We start from the raw sequence: 7,008 nt of genomic DNA, 5'->3' as shown, positions 1-7,008 counted from the left end.
TATTTCTTATGTTCGAGATCATATTTGATCCGCACTTCTGCATGATCTCACTGATGAGCAGTGAAATTAGCATCAGTCTCATTTTCTTCTCTCACCGGGTCCACTGGCTCAGTAGGACACGGGAAGGTAAGCGCTAGGTCATTTTCAAACAGTGCAAGTGCTAGTTCATACTTCTCTCGCCATACCCTATAGTTGTCCCCTTCAAGAGACGGTATGTGCGAGATAAATGCCACTGGGTTGAGTCCTCAAAAACACTGTCAGAGATAGTGAGAAAAACATGACATAATAATTGCATGTCTTAATTTAATGTTGGTCAAAATTAAAACATATGACTTTCTTATACACTAATTCTACATCACCGTTGGGCAGAAATATAATTAATCCATGGAAAAACTTATGAATAAACATTATAATATTGCTATTATCAAAGTTGGTCAGAAAAATAACAATATTATAATTTACTGACTAAAAATGACTGCTCTTCAAATTAAATTCTCCCGTTGGTTCGAATTTAAATAGAAGATAATAAACTTTAATATTGCAGCGAAAACATGAAAAAATTATTTATCTACTTTTCAGAAGTATTTTACTGTACTAATCTACTCTCTAAAAAAAATTATCCCGTTGGTTCAAATTTTGACAGAGATTGAAACTGGACAAAAATGATCATAATTTGCTTCTAAAAATAATAAAAGAATAATTCAGTATCTACTGTTCATTTGGCCCAGCCCGGTGAAACAGTACGCGTCCCAGCAACGAAACCCGCTCGCGCGCCCGCGCTCGTGGCCCAGCGGCGGCCCAACACGGCGCGTGCGCCTGCTCCCCCGCGCCCAGGTCGCAACCTGGGCTTAGGCCGGGAATCTCCAACCCCGCCTGGGCCAATTTCGGTCCAGTGAACGCCGACCGTCCATCGCGATCCGACGGCCATCCGCGCTCCTCACGAGATCAAAACTGGCGTCCGCAGCCACATCCGAAACCCTAAGCTCATTCCAGTCTTTCTCTCCCTCCTCTCTTCTCCTCAGCGCCGCAGCTAGGAAAGTAAAGGAGCAGCGAAGCGCCACCGCCGCCGGTCCCCTCGCCGGCGCGCGCACTCGCCCTAGGTTGAGTGCGCCGCCGTCGAGCTGTCTAGGCGATGGTGCCCTAGTCCCCATTCGCGCTGCGGTGGGACTCTTCCCTAAACCCTAGATCCCTTTCTCCTTTGTCAGCCCTCAAAGCAGCAAACGCCAGAGAAGTTGTGCGGTGCCGCCGCGGGTCCCCTCGCCGGAGCGCGCGCCGCCGTCGAGTGGTCCTGTGACGGTGCCCTCGGCCGGGGTCGTGCTCACGGCGACGAGCGCGGCTCGGTCAACTCCCCACATGCCGGCGAGGCGGCGGCGGGTGCTTCTTCTCGCGCGTGGCGGTAGCGACGGCGACAAGGAACCGGGTAGGTCCTCTCTTCGCTGACCTTTGTTCTAGGGTTAGGGTTTGGGTTTCGGGTAGAGGTTCAATCCGATTCACAAGTCGAATCCCCTCCTACATTCTTCTACTCGGTTTTCTAACCCGATAATAGATCTACGCCTAGTTAGACTACTGATGCCATTGATAGAAATTACAGGATCCACTAGCCATAGATCTAGCATATATACTGACATTTGGAATAAATAGGAAGCCCTAGAACATGAACTAGAAGAGGAGGAAGCCATGCCGTCGGTGCAGTGTTCCGACGGTGGTGTCGAACGGCGCGGTGGAGACGCTGTCGCAGAGGCGACGGTGCAGAGGCGGCGATGAAGCCGGTGGCGGTACTTCCCGTCGCTGGCAGCGTCCCCTCTCTAGATCGACTAGGGTTAGGAGTGTAGGTGGGGTTTCTGGCGGCGCAGGTGAACCTCGTGCCGTGTGCCCCGGCCTCCACCTCCCTTTTTTATGGCGCTGTGCGACGGGGCCCATCAACCATAGTTAGGGTTAGACTCCCCCGATCAGGGCGTGGATCAAGACCCAATTAATCGTTGGGCCAACTGGTGGGATCAATCTAACATATAAATATATAGGTTGGTATAGATATCTTATCTAGAAAGCAATATCAGGATCCTTAACCATTGATATTTTTAGAATACTTTTACATAACGCAAACATATATATATATATATATATAATAAACAAATGCATATACTTCATCTATCCCAAATTATAAGTCATTTCAATTTTCTTTGAGAGTCAAATCATCTCAAATTTGACCAAACATATATAATAAAATAATAATAATTATGATATCAAATAAGTATCATTAGATTCTTGATTAATTATATTTTCGTAGTATACCTATTTCATGGCATAAGTTTTGTAATTTTTTCTATAACTGTAGTTAAACTTGAGATGTTTTGACTCTTCAAAAAAGTTAGAATGATTTATAATTTCGAATGGAGGGAGTGGTTGTCTACAAAACCAATTACAATATTTCATGGCATCATGATCGTATTTGGTCTTAGTCTATCAACTAAGTTTTATACTATCTCCGTTCTGCATTACAAGTCGGTTCGACTTTTTTATATATCGATTTTGCTATGCATTTTGCGGTGCCTCTGACATCGGGGACGCGCATGTTGGATGCAGAGCGAGCACTAATCACTCTCTGCCTTGGTGGAGATGCATGTGTAATTACACTTATTTCGCAAATGTGCGGTCCAGTTCAATCTGCCTCTCATCATCGCCTTTAGTTATTCCCTTTGTTGAACGAACAAACGCGGGTCAAGACCAAAGCAAAGCAAAGCAGCGTCGATCGCTCTCAGGCTCTCACAAGCACAAGCTCTATCAGCTCCGCAACGGGAGGTCCGGTACGGTGGTCGGTCCAGTCAGCCATGGAATCGGCAACGGCGACCATCCGCCAAGCAGCGAGCGGGCCACGGAATCCAGCAAAGCAAAGCAGCCTACCTACCCCGAGCGCGGAGCCGGGGGGCGGCCGCCGTCTCCCTGAGCGCCGAGATGCCATTGCCGAATCGAAAAAAGCCTCGGCTGGGCCGCGGGCGCACTTTTCTCCACTCGTGCTGTTGTTGTTGGTGTCCTTGCGTACTCGCGGGGACGCGCGAATCGCCCGGCCGGCGCCCGCAGGCGATGGGACGCCGCCGAGCACAGTGCCGAAACCGCGCAACAGGTCCCCCGACGACAGCAACACCATTCCGTCCTTTCGATTAGTTAACGCTTGACAGAACGGGCCCCCGGGGGGAACAACGAGCACTCTCCATCATGGCTTTCTTTGATTCTTTCTTGCACTGGTCACACTGTGCACGCGCGCGGGGGGGAGGGGATGTGGGCAGATGGCATCGCCATCGATGCGATCTGCCCGGGAAAACGACATGGCAATATGGCATGGCCGCATGGCGCTGCGGCGGGCGCGAACGGCGCGTGGTGTGGTGGGCTGGCGGCGGAGTTGGTCCGTCCGTTCGTTCGCGGCTCACATGACGCTGCAGCCGACCGTGTTGTCGTCGTTGAAGTAGTCCTCGTCGAAGCGGGACGGCTGCGGCCGGACCTGAAGGTGCCGTTGGGCGGGCGGCGCCATCGGCATCATCATCGGCGGCGGGGGAGGGGGCATGCCGTAGTAGCCGTAGTACGACACCGCCGCGGCAGCCGGCGGCGGGTAGTAGGCCGGCACGTGCACCGGCACCACCGTCGCCGGCTCCGCGCGGTGGTAATGCGCCTGCGGCGCCTGCGCGTTGTGGTGATCGGGCGCCACCGCCAAGGGCTTGGCGCCGAATAATCCGTCGGCGTCGCCGCCTTCCTCGCCGCTCCAGCCGGCGGCGGCGGCGGCGGCGTCCTTGGACGATGGCTCCTTCTTCTCCCCCCTGCCGTGGTCGCCATTGTCGCCCTCGGGCATGGCGCGCGCGGCGGCCTCGCGCGCGCACTTCTTGCACCCCTCATGCTTGCTCGGCGCCGCCTTAGCCGCCGCCTTGTCACCGCCGTCGTCCTTGCCCTTGCACTTCTCCTCCGCCGCCTGCGCCGGCGCCGCCCTGTCGCCGTCATTCCTGCCGCCGCTGAAGTCGCGCTGCTTCTTGCCCTGTTCAGAAGCCGCCGGCGCCGGAGGCAGCAGCTCGGCGATCTTGCCGACCTTGGCCAGCTTCTTCACCAGGACCTTGACGTCCACGTCGCCGACGACGGTCACCCTATCGTGCGACGGCTGGATCTCCGTCCTCAGCACGCCTGCACGCCCATTGACGCACCGCACACACGTACGTCAGCACCAGGCTTTGTTTCAGCGGAAGAACAGAGCAGCACAGCCCCAAACGCGACAGAGACACTTGAAATCTTGGGCAGAGAAGAAGAGGAGCGATCGTGACCTTTGAGGCTCATCGCCTTCATCACCTTCCTCCTGCAGCCGTCGCAGCAGCTCACGTTCACCTTCAGGTCAATCCTCTGCACGCCACACCACCACGGAGCCATGTCAGTCCGAGTCAATGGCAGCAGGAAATACGAGCATTAACGAGTCAAAGCATGCAAGCGCCGGCCGAGCAAGCTAAGCTTCGGTAGGTACCTTGAGCTCTTCTTCCCTAGCCATGGCGATGATGACTACGGCACTGGAGCTCGCCGGAGAGACTGGCTGCGTGGGAGCTGAGCTGCTGCTGCTGCTAAGTGTTGATGACGCCCTTCGCCGTTGCTGCGGTGCATTTTATACACGGCCACATAGGCAGCTTTATTAGCAACTGATGGACCATTAGATACCCCCAAACGTCCACGGTCCGTTGCTCGATTCCGAGCTGTATTTACTTGCGTTATTTTAATCGCCCTAGCTCCAGGGAGAAGAGGTATATACCGGGACAACTCAAGCTCGTGTACTTGCAGACTTGCAGTTGCAGCCGCTCACTCCCCCCCTCCCTCTCTTTCTATGCTTGCGCCAGCATCATGGACTCGTAGGCTGTTATGTGATGACATGTTCTTTGGCCAGCTCTAGTAACAATGATATAGAGCGAATGTTCTTTCCTGAATCCGTACATGCTCTTCTCAAATTAATGAGAAGAATATAAAATTTGCACCGCTTCTGAAAGTAGTTAGTTGCAAGTGCTCTAGGATCTCTGCAGTTACTGTTGCTCATGATAGTGCAGTGCTCTGTTTCTCACCATCCAAATCATATACAGCTGAAAACGTTACATGCCTCATATCTTCTCGAATCATATACAACTGAAAACTTGTCATGTTATTAACCGGAGAACATAAAACTAAAGTGCCCATACGCATATTCAAAATTAACCGCACGCTGCAATTACACAGACAATTAACACAAAATACCCTTATACCTGCTTCCTCTATTCCCATTATCGCCATTGCAAAAATCTGTAGTACATTGCATCTTTGTAACTGACCAAATAAAATAGCGTAATCAACTTCCTCACATACAAGTACAGGTCTTTGAGACAAAAACTGAAGGCAAGAACTTTTTAGCTGTAATTAAAAACAGTAAGAAGCCAATCCAGCATCATTGACCTACGAAACAAACTAGAGCCTCACGTTTCAACCACACGAGGAAAAAAAACAAAGAAAAGAAAACGTGTGAAAGGCCTTCTGTAACACCTTCAGTGTTACATTGTACAGTTTTTGCTAAAATATTTCATAAGCATCATACTTGGTTGTACATGTGTGTAATATAGGGTATAAATCAATGTAGGTACTTGAAACGTTCATCGGCAACACGAAACAAATGTTACATTTCATGTTGCTTTATATCGTTTAGAGTTCTAAGTGAATTTTTATCGGACAAAAATACTATAGAACGCTTATGCGAGACTTTGATAAAGTTCATAGTACGAACTTCGTAGGCGACGATGAAATACGTACGGTCGAGGATAGGGTTCGCTAGCTAGTATATCAAGTAGCTTGGAAAAAGGAATTCGACGCGAAACCGTTTGAATCTTAGTCATTTCGCGTAAGTTTAAAAATGGGTCGACGAAGCCATGTTCGATAATTTTTGTAGAACGATCGGGTTAAGAAGTGGCGAGATGTTTTGGCTTAGTTCGATAGCCCTATGTACCCTCTTGAGGATAGAATGACTGGTTTGGTTTTCGGATCATCGAATTGGTTGTTGTTGCAGCTTTAAAAAGCGTGCACGACACGTTTTCCACCTCCGGGCACGGTCACCGCCTCTGTTCGGCCTGGCACCGCTGCTCTGGCTTGCCTAGCGCGCGCTGCCGCGTTGCCACCGCCGCGCCTGTCCAAGCATCCACGCGCGTGGCCCCTGCGCTGCTGGCCACGACCTTCTGTCGCCACGCTCTAGCGCAGCTCGCGCACGCCGCCCATGCCCAGTTGCGCTGCCCGATCGTCGTCACCGCGTGTTGGCCGCTCGGCCTTCACTGTCGTCCGGTCCACACCGCTGTTGCGCGCCTGGCTCACGACTCGCGCACACACGCGCACATTAGGGTCCAGCGGGCCTGGATGCTCTGCCTCCTCCATCACGTCCGCCTACGTCACGGCCGCCGTCGCATCTGTCTGCGTGTTTGGCTCGTCCGGTCCGGTGTCGCCGCTCGCCCAATCGTGCTCACGCGCACCGCCTGCACAGCCACTGCTCCCGTTGACATTGCGACTGCACACGCATGGGTTGGCCCCGTCGGCCATCGTCTTCATGTTTGCGCGCGTGGACACGCCACGTCTTCCCACCGCATTGTTTGGAAAGTCGCCGGCCAACCGCGCCACGCCAAGGCCTAACTCACTGAGCCGGTCCCCTCTTGCATTTGCCCACGTTCAGAGGACAAGTGGGGGTACAGCGTCGGGGCTAACGTGCCCTGGGCGGTAGTACGTTGTCGGGCGCCAATTTAATCTTTCGCCCTCGCCGTCATCACCTTTAAGCCGAACACCGTCGCCCTCAAATTGGTCCTGTGCAGTCCATCCCTTTCCAATTCACCGTGCGCCCAAATCGCTAGAGTAGTGAGCTTCCGATTGGAGTCATCTCGACGGGCTTCTTTCCTACAGTGAGGTAATGGGGAGAACTTTCCCCTCGGTGGTCCGCCATGGCCGGCGAGGCGAGCGCTCGGGCGGGGCGATGCTCCTTGCTGTTGT

General features: G+C 52.6%; 1 pseudogene; it reads right to left on the bottom strand.

The window, feature by feature from the left end:
• Positions 1–2,761: 2,761 nt before the first annotated feature.
• Positions 2,762–4,629, bottom strand: LOC136490596 (heavy metal-associated isoprenylated plant protein 35-like; annotated as a pseudogene).
• Positions 4,630–7,008: the final 2,379 nt, after the last annotated feature.

The sequence above is a fragment of the Miscanthus floridulus genome, chromosome 11 (assembly GCF_019320115.1).
Source record: "Miscanthus floridulus cultivar M001 chromosome 11, ASM1932011v1, whole genome shotgun sequence".
NCBI classification, from domain to species: domain Eukaryota; kingdom Viridiplantae; phylum Streptophyta; class Magnoliopsida; order Poales; family Poaceae; genus Miscanthus; species Miscanthus floridulus.
Note: the sequence above shows the minus strand (reverse complement) of the source record. Positions and strands in the feature narration are given on the sequence as shown.